We start from the raw sequence: 17,728 nt of genomic DNA, 5'->3' as shown, positions 1-17,728 counted from the left end.
GTCCATTTCAAGAAGGGTTCCCTCGACGGTTAAATCACCAAAGGAAAAAGCAATCCTCTATTATCAGATAAACCGTTAGAGGAGATCTCTTCTTCACATCTTATTTATTTTGCTTCGGAATAAAACAGATAAGGAACCTTCAGGCATGGCACTTTCCTTTAAAAAAAAAAAATCTTATCCAATAGAGTGTGTGCAATATCAGAGGCATACAAGCATACTCAGTCGAAGCAGAATAAAAGTAACACAGCTTAAGAAACAAGGTTATATCATTCATGTTTATCATTCTCAATGTTGTTTCAAAAAAGGAAAAAAGTTATTCGATCCTACTTCCTCTTCGAATCAAACGAGGCAGATTCGAAAGCATCTACCACAGCTGGACTTGCAGGTGGAGGAATTGAAGGACCAGGAGTTACAGGAGTTAATGAGCTTGGACGATCTTCCGGGTGAGCCTTCACCATTTCAGCAAAAAGCACCTCAGCCTCCTGAGCTTTCAGACCCTCGTTGTAAGGGAAAGACACCCCCATATTTGCATCAAAGGCATCAGGATCCATCGTTTTGGGCCCTGAGCCTTGATTGAAGCCGGACCGGTAAGCTTTTGCACTCGACAAGCGCACCAAACTGGAGTAACGACCTTACATCTGCCTCCAGGCAATGATACCGATGCTAAGGGTATCATTCAAACACTAGACTTTAGCCTCCAGCGATTCAACTCTTGCATCAGAAGCAGCCAAACGCTTCTTATAAACATCACGAGCCTCATATGCAATTTGTGCATTGGCAATGGCATGGGATGCCTTCTTCTCAGAATTGCTGAGATCTTTCTCCAACTTCTTAATAGAAAGAGACTGAGCCTCAACAGTGGCACAGATGGCCATAGTATGATACAAGCCCTGCATCATGAGACAATAACAATGTAAGAAAATTTGTAAGACAATTATGACAATGGAAATGAAGGAAGGAGCAAACCTCTATGGCTCGAACAGAGGCAGATGGGAGTAGCTGTTCTGCCAATAATTTCTTCATCCTTGGGGAGCCACATTCCCCGAGCGACGGCCAGCACTGCAGATGGGTCAGTGATTATATAATTGCCAACATGGAGGATGGACTTGTCAGCCCTCGAGAAAGAAGGAGTCCAAGGTGCCCCAGCCTCAGCAAGGACGTAAGCACTGACCTCATCTTCAGGGTTAATCTCTTCAGCTTTCTTCCCTTTGCTTTTTGGATTAGAAGCATCCTTGGGTTTCGTGGTTGAAGAAGGGTTCAGCCTCGCCTTTTTGTTCAAGGGAACTTCGTCAATCTCCTTCTCCTGTTCGTTTGAGCGCAATATAGTCAACAGGGCACTCTCTGCAGCCTTCTTCTTCAAGGCTTCAGCCCTCTTTTTTCTTCCTCAGTCATGGGGAAGCTGTCGAATGATGGAAGTGAGACGTCCATGAGATCAGCGGCTACAGCTTTGGAAGCAACCGCTTTAAGATTTGCAGAAGTAAGCAAGTTCTCAACTAAAGGAGGGTCATTCCAAACCTGCCCTTCCAGGAAGGAAAGCCTCTTCTTGGCAGCCGAAAAAGGAAATGTCGCTGAAAAAACACCAAGAAACTCGTAAATATATCGAAAAAATAAGACTTGACATGGAAAACAGACAGAACAATCTTCATGAAGAAAGGGGGGATGTTCCAAACCTAACTTCCCGAACTTGCGAGGGATTGGGAGTTTGCTCGATTGGGGCACAGCCCATCTCCCTTTAACGATTATCATCCTCTCTTTCCACTTCTTCTCAGAAGTAGGGAGGTTTGTACATATCCTTTGGTGCAAGGGGGAGGTGAAAAAGAAACGACCAGGTTCGATCCCGTGCTTAGAAATGGAATAAGTAATCAGCAAGTCAACCAGAGTCAGGTCAAGACTCTCCAGCCATCGGCGAATGAGGAGTGCTGAGATTACTCGAAGGAAGTTAGGGTTTACTTGCAGGGGTGCAATCCCCAATTTGTTGAAGACTAAATGATAGAAAGGATGAAGGAGGAACCTAAGAACGTTGAGATGCCCAATAGAGAGAAGCAACTCGTCTTCCCCGATGCCCTCGCTAGTGCAAAAATCAGCGCCTTTGGGATATTCTGCAATTTCTACCCCCTCGGGAATCTCGAATTCTTCCATTACAGATTCAATGGAGAACAGGATACGACAAATAGATAAAATTGCATTCTTTTCTTCCTTAGTGAAGATATTGTCTGACCCAGAGGTGGATGTTTCAGCCTGGATTGGGGAAGTATCCGGCTGATTAACCGAGTCATTTGCAGGCTTAGGAAAGTTCAAAACCCTAGGAGGGGGAACCCTAATGAGATTAGGGGAAGACGAGGGCGTGGACTCAGAATCTACGATCTCTATACGCTCAGGAGTGGTCGAAGTACTCATAATGTAAGATTGGAAGAAGGGAAAGAAAAACTAACCTGGAGTTATAAGAGAATGAAAAACGCAGTAGACAGAACGAGCACACTGAGAACAAAAGCGAATCTTGAAGAAACCCTTAAGTCAGAATAACAATAGACGTAAGTGGAAACGCCTCGTGCGAAAATGGCAACTATACGACTTCAATTCCCCTTTAATTAGGAGCCGTAACCCAATTAAAGTGGAATTGGGGGCAAAGTGTAGAGGGAAAAATTTCCCTCCAATAAGAGTGAGACACGTCACCATTATACAAATCTGTATTTAGGAGATTTCAGAAGCCCATCCGAGTTAAGCCCAAGTTACGTTGTGCTTTAACCCATTATCATTTATGTTGGGCCTCCAAGGCCAGACAAGAGTATCGATTAGCCCAACATCACCGCTGCTGAAGCTGTGATCCATTAGTCAAGTCACTTACACCAAACCGCATCCGGCCCAAGTATAATTAAATATGGCTCAGTCCTATTTAACAAATGAGTTAACCAGGAAGGAAAGTTTTTATACAAAGCAAATTCTACATAGGAAATATCATATAATGGAAATAACTCTATTTGTAAAGAAAGTCATATATGGAAAGAATTGGAGGACAAGCAACGCGAGTCCTACCATAATTCTACCAACTTTTGTGTATAAATAGAGGCCTAGACCTCCAATAAAGGGGCAAGCAATTCAATTCTTCAATAGACACTGTTCTTATTTATTCTTATTGTTTGTTGAGTGTGTTGTATTATTTTTTTCTCGATCGTAATTGGTTGGGCGAAATTTTGCACCTACAGAATTGCTGTTAACCATATATTGAAATTTAAACATATGATGACTTTACAAGACATATATTTTTTTTCTTTTCTAGGTACCAATCTCAAACCTTAGACCTTGAGGACGAGAGTTTAGACCCGAACTTACTAAGACAAAGATTAGCCAATCATTACAAGGCATATCACTAGGTCACTGGCTTTGGTGATTTTTACGTACAATTGGATAATGACTTTAGAAGGAAAAGATTAAAATATAAAATTTTAGATAATTTAAGTATAGCATGTTTATAGAAATATATAAATATACATGTGCATGTAATATGATAATAATGGATTGAGTATGAAAATTTGAGTTTCTTTTTCATTTTGTCACATTAAATTTCAAATTGTTATAGATAAATAAATTAAAGACGATACGGGCAAAAAATAATAATAATAAAATAAAATAAAATAAATTAAAGTGGATAAAACTTTTATGGGCAAGAATTCTAGAATTATCTTTTCCATATTGACCGCAAACACAAAATGAGTTTGGGTCGAACCGTGCTGAGTTTGTTGTGCTAAACCTGAACTGGCCTGAATAAACCAACATTGAAGGATATTCTAAGCCCATTATGCAGTTGAAGCGTAGAATTATTCTTTGACTAAATGGGCTTTTGCACTAGAAGGCCATGATGGAATATTATAGGGAGTTCCAATTCTGGTCGCTATTTGTATATATATATATATATATATATATATATATATATATATATATATGTAGAGTCATGATCTCTTGCTCTTCGTACAATAAGAAAATTAATCTATTTTTTATATGAACTGTTATATTTAATTTAACGGTCATTTTTTAAACCACTTATATCATTTTTTTTAACACAAAACCACACTCACCCTATTTTTAATTTCTATATTTAGTTTTACTATTACAACCCATTGTAGTAATAAAAGGTAATTACCACTGTAAAAATAGAAACATTTGAAAAAAAAATAATATCAGTATATATTACTTAAATTTTATTTTTCTTTAGATGTTGCGAAATATCTTTGCAGCTCACTTCACACTTTTTTTTTTTTTTTTTAACATTTCTGTCAAACAAAGAATTGATAGAAATTAGGCGGTAATTGCATACTGAGATACTATATATTTTTTTCTAAGTTTTGCTTGCCTCCATATTCCAATTACTATATTGTTCAGCCCCTTTGTTGAGTTTTATAAATCACTAATTCAATACAAAAAGTCAAAATCTTGCTGCAGTAATTTTAATGAATTCAAATACAATTTTAATTCAAAGCAAGCCTTTATTTTTCTTTGTTTTTCTAGACCCTTCACAAAAATGAAGTTAGTCGCCTTTAATCTTGCTTGCTAATTTTCAGAAAAAATAAATTTAAAGGACCTTTGACAATGATAATTGACATGGTGCATCCGACATCAAATTGTGTTTGCACTTCTGAATCTATTTTGAACATTCATACAAATATCCACCTTTTATATTTCTAAATGTGTTTAAGAATGATTGTTACATAGGATTGTTCGTTAATTTAATTTATAACACTGTTCAAAACTATGTCTTAATTAATTTTTATTTGATTAATGCATTGTGTTTTATTTAAATATAACAATATTTAAATTGCATATTTCTTTTTAGTATGTGCTCATACAAAAAAAGGACACTGAACACTAGAACAACAATATTTAATACTGAGAACAGCAAGATGTTTTTTATTTTTCTTTCAAAGAAACGTCGAACGAAAATTAAAATTTTAGTAATATATAAAGGCATTATTTTTCTTTCAAAGATTTCTATTTTTCTTTCAAAGAAACATCAAATAAAAACAAAATTTTAGTAATATATTATGGTATTATTTTTTTCAAAGGTTTTTATTTTTATTTTGGTAATTATTTTTTATTATTACCGTAAGTGATAATGATAAAATTAAATATAAAAATTAAAAATAAAGTGAGAGTAATTTTGTGTGAAAAGATAATAATATAAGTGGGTTTAAAAAATTACCGTTACATTTAATTTAATAATTCAGATAAAAAATATGGATTAATTTTCTTAAATTCACATTATATTACTTTAGGTTGCTATCACATTATCTTATATGATAATTAGTCACCGTCTTCACTGCCACACGTCTCTATTGAACTGTGGACTACAAAAGTTTGTATAAAATTGAATTAAACAAATATTAGTCAATGGTCAAGGCGGCTATTGACATTTCTGAAATAACTATCAGTCAATGGTCATGGCGGCTATTGACATTTCTGTCCCATATATATATATATGAAAAACTCCTTTGATATACTTCTGAAATACATGAGTAAAATATTATATTTCATCAAAGAAAAATATAATTGTCCCATTATATCAACTTCGAAAGAATTACAAAATTATTAAATTTCAAGATGACAAGAGTAAAAAGCAAGCTATTGGAATTCAAAGTCGAAATCAATTCAAATTCAAATTAGGGTGGTGAGCAGATAAGGGCAATGAAAAGGTATGGATGACGACTAATTCAATTTTAAAAGAGGATGATTTTATGAAATTCTTAAAAAAATCTCTCTAGGATTACAACACGAGTTATAAAAATCAGGTTGAGCAATCGGAAAAGTATGAATGAAAAAAAAAAAAACTGATAGTTACATGGATGAATTTGATAGATTACTTTTACAAAATCTACGTGGCACTCTTAGCTGTCAAAAACGATTACCATTATTGGACTGTGGACAACAAAAGTTTGTATAAAATTGAATTAAATAAATATTAGTCAATGGTCAAGGCGGCTATTGACATTTGTGAAATAAATATCAGTCAATGGTCATGGCGGCTATTGACATTTCTGTCCCATATATATGTATATATGAAAAACTCCTTTGATATACTTCTGAAATATATGAGTAAAATATTATATTTCATCAAAAAAAAATATAATTGTCACTATTAGAATTCAAAGTCTAGATCAATTCAAATTCAAATTAGGGTGATGAGCAGATAAGGATAATGAAAAAGTATAGATAACGACTAATTCAATTTTAAAAGAGGATGACTTTATGAAATTCTTAAAAAAATCTCTCTAGGATTACAACACGATTAAGGTTGAGCAATCGGAAAAGTATGAATGAAAAAAAAAAAAAAAAAACATGGATGAATTTGATAGATTACTTTTACAAAATCTATGTGGCACTCTTAGCTGTCAAAAACGATTACCATTTGTGTTAGTATTTCAATAAGTTAGACAAAGTACCCTTTCAAAATATGGGTACACTGTTGGGGAAAATTACTCTTCATTCACCGCCAGCTTTCCATCAACCGTGCATCCTTGCACCATCGCTGGCTAGTCCTATTGGTTCTTGCTTTTCCTGTCGGACCGTTCATGAAACGTCTCTGCAGATCTCTGCTCAGTCCTTCTCCGGTGACCGGCCTGTCCTTCACTTAGCCGGATCTCATCTCAGTCTCGCACCCTCACCGGACCTGCCCGCGCCTACGCCGGCGACCGTTCTTCTCTCCGCCGGATTCCCATCTTTCTCATGCGGCCCGCTGTTCGTTCTCATCGTTGTCACCATACTAGTTCGTTGTCGCCAAACCAGTTCTGCACCGTCACCGGTAATCTATTCTATTAGTCCGTTCCATCACAAAAAGTCCAGTTCGTCACCGCCGCCATTCCATCACAGGAAGATGAATATGTATATTGGTATTAAAAAGAGGAGTGCTAATCACAGTCGCCCTGCGATGTCTGCTACGTGGAATCGTAATAGTTAGTTTAGTGATTGACGCGTATATTTTCTTTTCTAATAATTACTTACTATTTTTATACTAATTCCTTTTGTATCTCTAATGATATATAATTACTACAATAGCCTTTTAATTGAGAAATTAATGAAAAAAGTACTATAATTTGATTCCCTTTCTAAAATTATTTGCCTTTTGAGATCCCTATTCTGGTTTTTTTTTCAAATGAAAAAAGTAAAATCAGATGATTAAAATATAATCTGAAAAAAAAAAAAAAAAAAATAGTACTTTTTCCTTTTTATTTAATGTTAACTTTTTTTATTTTTTTTAATCTGAAAAATTAGAGCAATATTTCGAATACAAATAATACGGATCTGAAAAAATTCAGATTTTAAATATGAAATTTTGTAAAAAATAAAATTTTAAAGCCAGATAGAACCGCCTATTCTCTGTTTAGAAGTATTAGGTTGCTTTTCAAATAAAAAAATAAAATCAGATAAAATTAAGTATAATTTGAAAAAAAAAAATTATTGTACTTTTTCTTTTTATTTTATGATAAATAAAAAAAATTGTGTAGGAACTTCAAACATTTAGGTATGGAATTTTTAAAGTGAGATGGAATGGTGGAGGTTTTTGAAGTTTCAGTTATGAGGCTAATATAGTAATTATATATAATGAGAGACCCAAAAGGAAGTTAGCATAAAAATAGTAATTAATTATTGGAAAAGAAAATACACGCATCAATCACTAAACTAGCACAGTCGCGGGCAACTGTGATTAGCACCCCTCTTATTAAAATTACTTGATTCATTCGGATCGACATGAGAGTCCAAATCTGCTAAAGTCATCGGCCCATCTATCATGACCCAAAAATAAAATATAAAATTCTAAACCACATAGATATTGTTAAAACTTTCTAAATATATACTTTGAAATTAAAGTTTGTTCGGAGGAGTATGCTTTTTCTTCACTCTTATATACGTATTACATTCAAAGTTTAAAGTTTAATTTTACCATCCGTCTGGTTAGCAAACTTAGCATCAAGTAATCAGAAAGGAAAAGAAAAGGAAAATATTTCTATTTTTTGAAAGTTTGATTAGAGCATCTCTAACGGTTATATATATATATATATATATATATATATATATATATATATATATATATTTGTGTAAATTTGATATTCCATAATAGATTTACACAAAATTTTTGAATTATTTATTTTTAGTTTACTCATTAGTGACGTGGCAGTGTATTTTAATAGACTGCAAGAGAAAAGAAAAAAAAAAAAAAAAAAAATTACATATCATACATGAGAGTATATATTTTATACAAAAGACTATTTTAACATACCGGTTTTGGAAAAAGTAGGATTCCGTGAAAATTTTCCTCAAAGTTTTTCGTGCAAAAAACACATGAAAATTACTTTCCCTCTGCACTTTTTATATTACTTTCCTATTATGTCCATGGTAGTCATCTTTCTTCTTCCTCACTTAATTACATAGACTTCCTTAAAAATTAAAGTTTTTTTCTTTATGTAAATTGCTTTTTTATACAATCATGTATTACTAATTTAATTGTTTGTATTTTTTTATGTGTGTATCCATAATTAATTAATTTTTTCCTTTTATTATTGAATTATTTTTTTTATTATTATTTTTTTTTCTAAATGTTTGAAATAAGTAAGATATATATTTTTTCTATAGTTGATAATGATTAAGAGTTATTATATATATATATAACTATTTATTGATAACAAGAATATTAGGTGAAAAAATTAGCCTACATTGTCTTAACACAATTTATTTCATACCTAGCATCAAACATTATCTTAAAATAAATAATTGATCATTCTTAAATAGTTTACATAATCGGTCCATGACTTTATTTTCTCAGCCCAAAGTTGTAATTAGATATATAATATCCAATTACATCATTTACAAATAAATAATAAATAATAAAAATAAAACTAACATAAAGATAAAACAAATAGTTAAACTTTGATAGTCCCTTTTACCAAAAGCTTATTATTATTATTTTTTACCTTAAAAAATAAAGGTCAAGAATTCAAGTATACACATGAACAAGCGAATATATAGAGAGAGAGGAGAAAGTAAAAAAATTTGTATTATGATATCTCGTACTATTCTATTTTATATTTCACCAATTAAAATAAATAATTAAGTATAAATAATATTTATCTAACATAAATTTATTTATTATTTTATTATTTAAAATTATATGGGTATTTTTGATAAGTAGAATCAATTTTTTTTTTTTTTTTTTTTTTTCATACTATCCAAACTAACAAAAAAATATTTTCTCACAACTTTTTTCAAAAAATTAATAAAATGTATAATGAAAACTTGATTTTCTTTTACTCTTACTTTTTATAAAATTTTCTGGTCAGTTGCTTATTCTGACTTCTTCCCCAACAAATTCATGAATGTACTATTGTACATAGGACAATAAAATTCTTTTCTTTCCTTTTATTTATTTATTTTTTCTTTTGACAGTTGTAGATTTTCAGTGCTGCCGAGGACATTCATTGAATTAACCTGGTATTTGTACCATGTGGTCAATGACAATAAATTTAAAAATTATGAATTGTCAATGGTTTTTGCGTACAATCCAAGCAAATGTGTGCCTCCAAATTGTTGATGTTGAAATTTCATAGTGCGCAAGGAGGAAAGGCCTTTCCACACAATTCAAGAGCTAATTAAGTAGACTAGTCAACAAATTCAATCCAATCAAATTCATATTCAATTTATTTAATTAATGAATTACATTTTTATCGAATTTTGTGCAACTCTTTACATTTTTCATCAAGGCTGTGTGATTTAATGACTTAATGATTTAATGCAAAACTATAGCTCACTTACTCCATTAGAACATTTAATGGCGCAATTGTTGTTGTTTTTCATTTAATTTATTGTTTAACTATGATATTTGGCGGATAATATTTATCTACTTACCGATGAGGAGGAGCATTATCAGTATGTAGGTGCTCCTAGTTAGTAAATTTGCGAATGATACGCGAGCCATATGCCTATATACGAAATTTTAAAAATTACTTGCCAATTTTACAACCATCACGAATTAAACGATTTTAAACGTTTTGCAACATTTTGTTACCGTTTAATATATATCAGTCACCAATCTACTAATGAAACGATTTTAAATGTCTTAATACGCGTCAGTCATCAATTCAACCGTTTTGATTTCCTAATGCAATTCTAATTATATATTTTTCTCAAATACAAATATTTTTTTTTACTAAATTCAATATAGTTAATTACGTAATGGAATATATATATATATATATACATATATATATATACACACGCACACACACACACTTTGTGAAATATAGATTCTTATAGATATTTGTAGATATTTTTTTTTTTTTTTAAAGATCTTTTAAATTTTGTTTGAAATGGTAAATATTTATAGATATTTATTTTATATTGTTATGTTTTTTGAAGTTTATAACCTTTGATTTACCCAAAAAAAAAAAAAAATGTTTCTAGACGATCAAATGAGTCGAGAATACTTTTAGGATTTAAGCATGTGGATAAATGTATTATGTGATATTTTAATCTAATTTAATTTAAAATTTAAATTTTAACAAATTATACTTTTGCATTTATAGGTTCTCAAGAAAAGATTGGAAAATAAGTAAATTTTTATTTATTTTTAGATAAACATGGTTGATTATTTGAATTATAATTTTATTTATTTATTAATTTATGATGAATTTATGATGTCTGACTAATTATATTTAATTAGATTATTTCTTCTATAGTTTTTTTGATAGTGTCAATTTGTATAAAATGAAATTTATTTTATTATTTGTTATATTTTCTTTTAATGTCCTTACAAGGATACGATACATAAATTAATTAATAATTTGTGTATATATAGTCAAATTTTTTGTTTGGAATTCTAAATTTATACGACGTATTATGCACGTTCGTATCCATATTGAAATTCTTATATTTTTTTCAGTCGAATTTTTATACCATATATTTTTTTTTTAATAAAAAAAATCAAATTATATTCATACGTTTTTTAATTCGTATATTATTTGTATAAGATGTTCATTCAGATACAGATACAGTACAATATCATCCATTCCGATTGTCCATTTTGCTGCGGTTCTATTCACATTCTTTTTTTATTTATATTATGCACCTAAATTTTGTTAAAATTTTAATAACACTCCCTACTTAATTTTTGGTAATTAAAACACTCTATATTTACTGTTCGCCCCCACTATACTTTTCTTTATTTATGTAACATATCTAAAAAAAAAATTCTAATATTTTAGCATGTAGTAATCTAAATGAAAGTATTTAACTAAACAAACTAATTGAAATGGAAGTAAGTTAAAAAACATGAAAGTATGAGTAAGTTTTAATTACAATCAATGTCTTTATAAATGCTTATGGAATGCAAACTCTTATCGTATTCCATTAAGCAAATGAGCAGTAATATTTAAGTCAAGGGGTCAAAGTGATTTGATTGATCATATATATAAACAAAAAAAAAAAAAATGAGACCTCTCACTTATATCTATTGATATAATTTGGGAGAGAGACAGAGGAGAAAAGGGGGTGAAAAAGAAAAGGGGGCAAAAAAAAAAAAAAAACACAGTGCTGTTTGTTCATGAAGGTTTAATTTTCCGACAAAGGTTGAGGTGATGACTTTGGGTTTGGAGAGATCCCATTTTTTGGGTTTGTTTGATCTGGGTTTTGCAAAGGTGAGGGTGAGATAAAGAGAGGGAGAAAAGAGAGTGACAGAGGGGATGAAAAAGGAAGATGATCAGGTGCGAGTGCTGTTGTCTTCACTTTTATTCCAAATCCCAAAATAAACAGATTGTGTGGCTTACAACGAGAGCTCACGCGCTCGCAATAATATTACTCTTTAATAAATATTAGCAATCAAAAGTTTTAGGTTTAACAATCAACTTTAATAATTAACTTTAACGAATCGACTTAAAAATTAAATATATATATATTTTTTATGCAGATTGGAGAGTGTATACTGTAATAACTGCACAAACATATAAATAGACCATAACTTTTTTTGGTAATTAATTAAAACAGACTATAACTAATAACTTCACGAAAAAAAAATTAAAAAAAAAATCTCTCGATATTTTTTGGCTTACTAACATTCTTCTTTTTAATTTTCCTGGCAAAAATAAGGAACATAATGTTACCCAAAAAATTCATTAGTCATTGAGAATCTACAACAAAACATTATTGGGGAGATTAAAAAATCTCAACACAAATGAGAGCATTCGAGAACACATGATGAGCCAAGGATATTCTAGAATATCTCCTCTTCCCCATGATGACAAAGGTTGGATGCTTTGTTGATTTGTGAGAGCATTCGAGAACACATGATGAGCCAAGGATATTCTAGAATATCTCCTCTTCCCCATGATGACAAAGGTTGGATGCTTTGTTGATTTGTGAAGAAATTAGCAGGATTAATCAATGTCTTCACATGTACAATGTTGGTTGCTTTAACCAAAGGGGGGAGGGGGGAATTAGTATAAGAGTAATGATATTTGCACCGATTTGTTACACCGAATGTTTCTAATAGGATATTTATGATAGTACATGTAAGTGGAGGACCCCACTTCTTTATTAAAAGAAATAGGTCTGACAATTTATTACAACAAATTACATAAATAAAAAAGTGGGGTTCTCTATTTACATGTACTATGTATAAATAACTAATCAGAAACATTCGGTGCAACAAATCGGTGCAACAAATCGATGCAAGTACCATTACTCTTAGTATAATGGTCTATATGATAACGTGATCTAAATTGAAACCATAAGTGCAACTTATTTAGGGATTCAAATGAGAAGGCAAGTATATATTGGTTTTTGATTCACATCATTCACAAATCAAGAGCAAAATGTTGGTTACATCATTCGACTCCAAGTAGGCTGCTGGTCATAGAAATTTCTCTCCTACTAAATTTTTTCTGGTCTAATTTTTGGTGCTTGAAAATAAATAAGTGAGTGAGACATGAACATCCCGAAGGATCTTATTGGTTAATTTTTCTTCTTTCTCTGCACTGGAAAGGGTATATACTTAAGTTGAACAACATTGTATTGTCATTCATAGTCCTAGGAGTAACCTTCAAGATTGTCATTTATCAGACAAGTTCTTTGGAGTTTTCTCCACGAGAAGCCCAGAGGATCATTTAATTGTTAATAGTCCATAACGTACCATTGACATTTCATGCCATTGTAGAAAATTTCTCATCAATCACATCAGTAAATGATACGTAATATTCTCCCATGGTACCTTTTTTTAAAAAAATAATAATAATATTCTCCCAAGGTTATCTACCTAGTTACCTTATGATTCTGATTAAACATACACGTGTATATGCATCTACATATATTAAATTCAAAATTAAGGCATAGAAATTCTCTCAAATACCAAGGCATAAATTTCACAAGTATGTTTATCTTCTTTAGGGCAACTAAATCATAAAATTTGTATCTGGTTTACTACCCTAAAAACCAAAATTTCTTAGTACATTTGGACACTGTTCATGATAGATGAATACTTTCTCATCCCATAATTATTGTCAATCTTTTTATTTTGAATATCTACTATTCCAAAAATGGATGGAGTATTTTAAGAACATTCTCAAGCTATCATTTTCACTTAAACAAGTGCACTGACTACTATAGAATGACAACATGAGATATATCTAACCCAAAAAAACCACCATGAGAGCACCCCTAACTAGAAGACCCAATCACCTTAAACCCCCTATTTTAACCAACCTCATCACCTACATTTGCATCTAGAGTCATCACACACCATAGCGACCATGCTAAATTACCTTATCCCATACTCAAAAAGCGTCACTCAACAAACAAAAACACATACGATAGACCAAAGTTCCCACCCACTAGCAAAGTTTTTCCAATAAAAAAAGTTTCATTTGCTGACAAGGGTGGAGCCAAGATTTTACTTCAGAAGGGGCACAATGCACTTGTTGAAAAAAAAAAATCAATAAATATGACAAATATGACGTATAATTTTTTTAAATCAAAAGGCAAACAACAAAAAAAATAGTTGTAAAATAATATGCTAAATAAATACTGTAAAAAAAATATAATTACAAATATAAGAATTAAAATATTGATGAATAATATTTTAATTAAATACAATCACAAATGTCATCGATAAAAAGAAATAAGTGGAAAAAATAGAAACATACATAATTATACACAAGTGAAAAAAGAATTTTTTTTTTAACAAGGAAACAAAAATTAGAAAAAAGAAAAATATATGGTATACTAGAAGAAGGGGATATATGTAACTCTTTTTTTTTTTTTTTTTCAAAAGGAAATTAGAAGAATTTAAAAATTTTAGGAGGGGCACTATTTAAAATTACTATATAAATATATGTATATAACAAAAATATGTACCTATGTATAGTAAGTTGGAGCAAGGTGAGGGGGGGCACGTGCCACTTTGGGCCTTAATTGGCTTCGCCCCTGTTTGCTGAGACAAAACCCACTCCACATCCTTACAAATTCATCGATGACCACAATAACATCATGGAAGGTATTGATCCAACTGATACACAAAGCCTTATAGATGAAATTTTCAGGCTGCGAACAAACCTTAAAGAGTTCAGAAGTAACTATAAGTACACCCATCTTCTTAAAGAAGTGTGTGAATGGAAAAATCTCCCTCCAATAAGAATGAAACACGTCACCATTATACAAATCTGCATTTAGGAGTTCTCAGAAGCCCATCCAGATCAAGCCTAAGTTATGTTGTGATATAACCCATTATCATTTATGTTGGACCTCCAAAGCCAGGTAAGAGTATCGATCAGCCCAATGTCACCGCTGTTGAAGTTTTGGTCCATTGGTCAAGTCACTTACACCAAACCACATCTGGCCCAAGTATAATTAAATATGGCTCAGTCCTATTAAGCAAAAGAGTCAACCCGGAAGGAAAGTTTTTATACAAAGCAAGTTCTACGTACGAAATATCATACAATGGAAAGAACTCTATTTGTAAAGAAAGTCATGTATGGGAAGAATTAGAGGACAAGCAACGCGAGTCCTACCATAATTTTACCAACTTTTGTGTATAAATAGAGGCCTAGACCTCCAATAAAGGAGCAATTCAATTCTTCTATAGATACTGTTCTTGTTTATTTTTATTATTTGTTGAGTGTGTTGTATTATTTTCTCTCAATCGTAATTGGTTGAGCGGAATTTTGCACCTACACTTTGGCGCCGTCTGTGGGAACGCGTGCAAATATATTCCCACTCTTATTTCACAGGTGAATCCTGCAACTACCATCCGGAATGTAGAACGGAGGATCTTCAATGGATCAATAGACGGAGTTGATGCAGAAGATGCGTGAAGAGTTTCTACACCAGTTTGACGTACTTCGTCAGGCAAATGAAGCAAGCGTGGCTCAGATCGCCTTGCTTCAACAGCAGAATAACACTCTGCAAACGGCGGTGGCTCAGTTGGCACCACCGCCACCAATGGGTGACACAGCAGCACCCCTTAATCAGAATATTCCTCCGATTACCGGGCTTCCACCTAATGGGGCACGACCCAATGAGGCTCAGCCAAATGAGGTTCAGCAACAACAGTGGGCAAGATCTGTGGCTGTGGCTTCAGATAACGTCCCTCATCGTACGCAGGACGAGCAAGTCGAATCCAGCCATAAGCTCACGGTGTGGTCCAATGGAATTATAGATGGTGCAGGTGTTCAGGATGCCTTTGATGAGAAAAGACTCCTGAAGATTTAGACACCTGCTGAGATGGCTAGAGAACACAAAAATTCCTTGGTCAAAACTCCTTTCACTGACGATGTGTATCTGGTTGAGAGGCCTAAGAAATTTACCATGCCTTCTTTTACCCAGTTTGATGGAATGGGGGATCCTTCTCGACACCTAGATCATTACGCCCAAAAGATGGCTTTGGATGATCGTAATGACCCTTGGATGTGCAGAGTTTTTCCTACCAGCTTGACAGGAGCAGCGCTAGAATGGTTCAGGAATAGGCCGCATAAGTCCATTCCAGATTACGTAACTCTGTGCACCATGTTCTTGGCACAGTATTACGGAAATAAGAAATAAAAGAAGAGTATTGCCAGCCTCTTCACCGTAAGGAAAAAGAAGGGGGAAACATTGCAGGATTTCTTATCTAGATTTAACATGAAAGCCTCAGAAATAGCAGATTGTCATCCCGTGACTGTTATAGAAACATTTAAACTTGTGATGATTCAGGGGACAAAGTTCCACATTTCCTTGGTCAAATATTCTCCTCCCGACATGCAGACTCTCAATGCCAGGGCCTTGATCTATATTTGGCTCGAGGAAAATATGGCCCGCCACCCTCGTGATAGTGGAGAACAAGCCTCGAGAAAGAATTCCAAATTCAAAGATTCAGAAAAGCCAACGTGCCTCAATGCCGATCACCCAGGCACTTGAGAAGAGGCAAACGATAGAGGAAGGGTTTACACCTCTCCGAACTACCTTGGCTCTACTCTTCTAAGAGAATAAGATGAAGTTCACAACCCCGCAACCAATAAAGCAACCCTTGGAGCAAAGTGATAAAAGCAAGCATTGTGCTTATCATCGAGATTATGGGCATTCAACCAATGATTGCAGATCCCTTAGGCCACAGGTGGAAAATATGACAGCCAGAGGTGAGTTGGCGGACTACCTCATGACAAAGGAGTATGCAAAGCCCCGCGAGGTCTATCCTCGCAAGGTTGAAGGTACATAAGTAAAGGTCATTCATATATTACATGGCAGGTCTGAAGATGATCAAGAGTCCGAGGGGGTATACAGATCCAGATTGAGGGCAGCCAACAAGCTCAGGAAGATATCCTCGGTTAATGTTATCGCTTCGGGTAGCATCAGTATTGGATTCGGAGATGGCGACCTATCCAAAGTTCAACTCCCCCACGAGGATCCATTGGTCATCAGTCTTTTACTGGCCAATTGTATGATCAAGAGGGTTTTGATAAACCCAGGAAGTAGCGCTAACATCATCACAAAAATGGTCTTTGAGCAGCTAAAGATCCCGTCATCATCTATTCGACCTACCTCTAGCCCATTGATAGGATTCGATGGCACAAGAGTAGATCCCCTTGGAGTAATAGACTTGTCCGTAACTACGGTGAAGAGGACTCTGAAGGAGAACTTTGTTTTAACAGAGATCCATCCTTCTTATAATCTCATCATGGGAAGAGGCTGGATACACTGGTTGAGAGGAGTTTCGTCCACCCTTCACCAAGTGATGCGGTGCTTGTCTCCGGAAGGAAAAGAAGTGATTAATCTATAAGGTGATCAAGTCATTGCGAATGAATGCTATATGTTGACACAGGCTGAAGCAAAGAAGGTGTCTACTCAGCAGTAACCAGGTGTGGCTTCCAAAAATATACCCAAATAGCAATTACAAAGCCCTCTGCCCAAGTATCTTAAGGTAGAGGAGGAAGAGGAAATTGCGAAGCCTACCAAAGAGACCCTTGAAGCCATGGAAGTTATCCTCAGTGACCCTTAGAAAATCACTTATTTAGGCTCTTCCTCCACGTCCGAAGAAAAGGAGGCGTTAATTGATATCATTCGGAGCAATGCAGATGCTTTTGCATGGGATCACTCGAATATGGTAGGAATCGATCCTTTAGTTTCCTACCATAGCCTGAAGGTGGATCCGGAGTTCAAACCGTTTAAGCAGAAACACCGAAGGTTTGCCCCCGAACGCAATCGCATTATAGCTGAAGAAGTGAAC

The sequence above is a fragment of the Cornus florida genome, unplaced genomic scaffold, assembly GCF_030987335.1.
Source record: "Cornus florida cultivar Cherokee Brave unplaced genomic scaffold, ASM3098733v1 CherokeeBrave_3.0.0_Hap2_Chr01, whole genome shotgun sequence".
In the NCBI taxonomy this organism is placed as follows: Eukaryota; Viridiplantae; Streptophyta; class Magnoliopsida; order Cornales; family Cornaceae; genus Cornus; species Cornus florida.
This window is presented reverse-complemented; position numbering follows the sequence as displayed.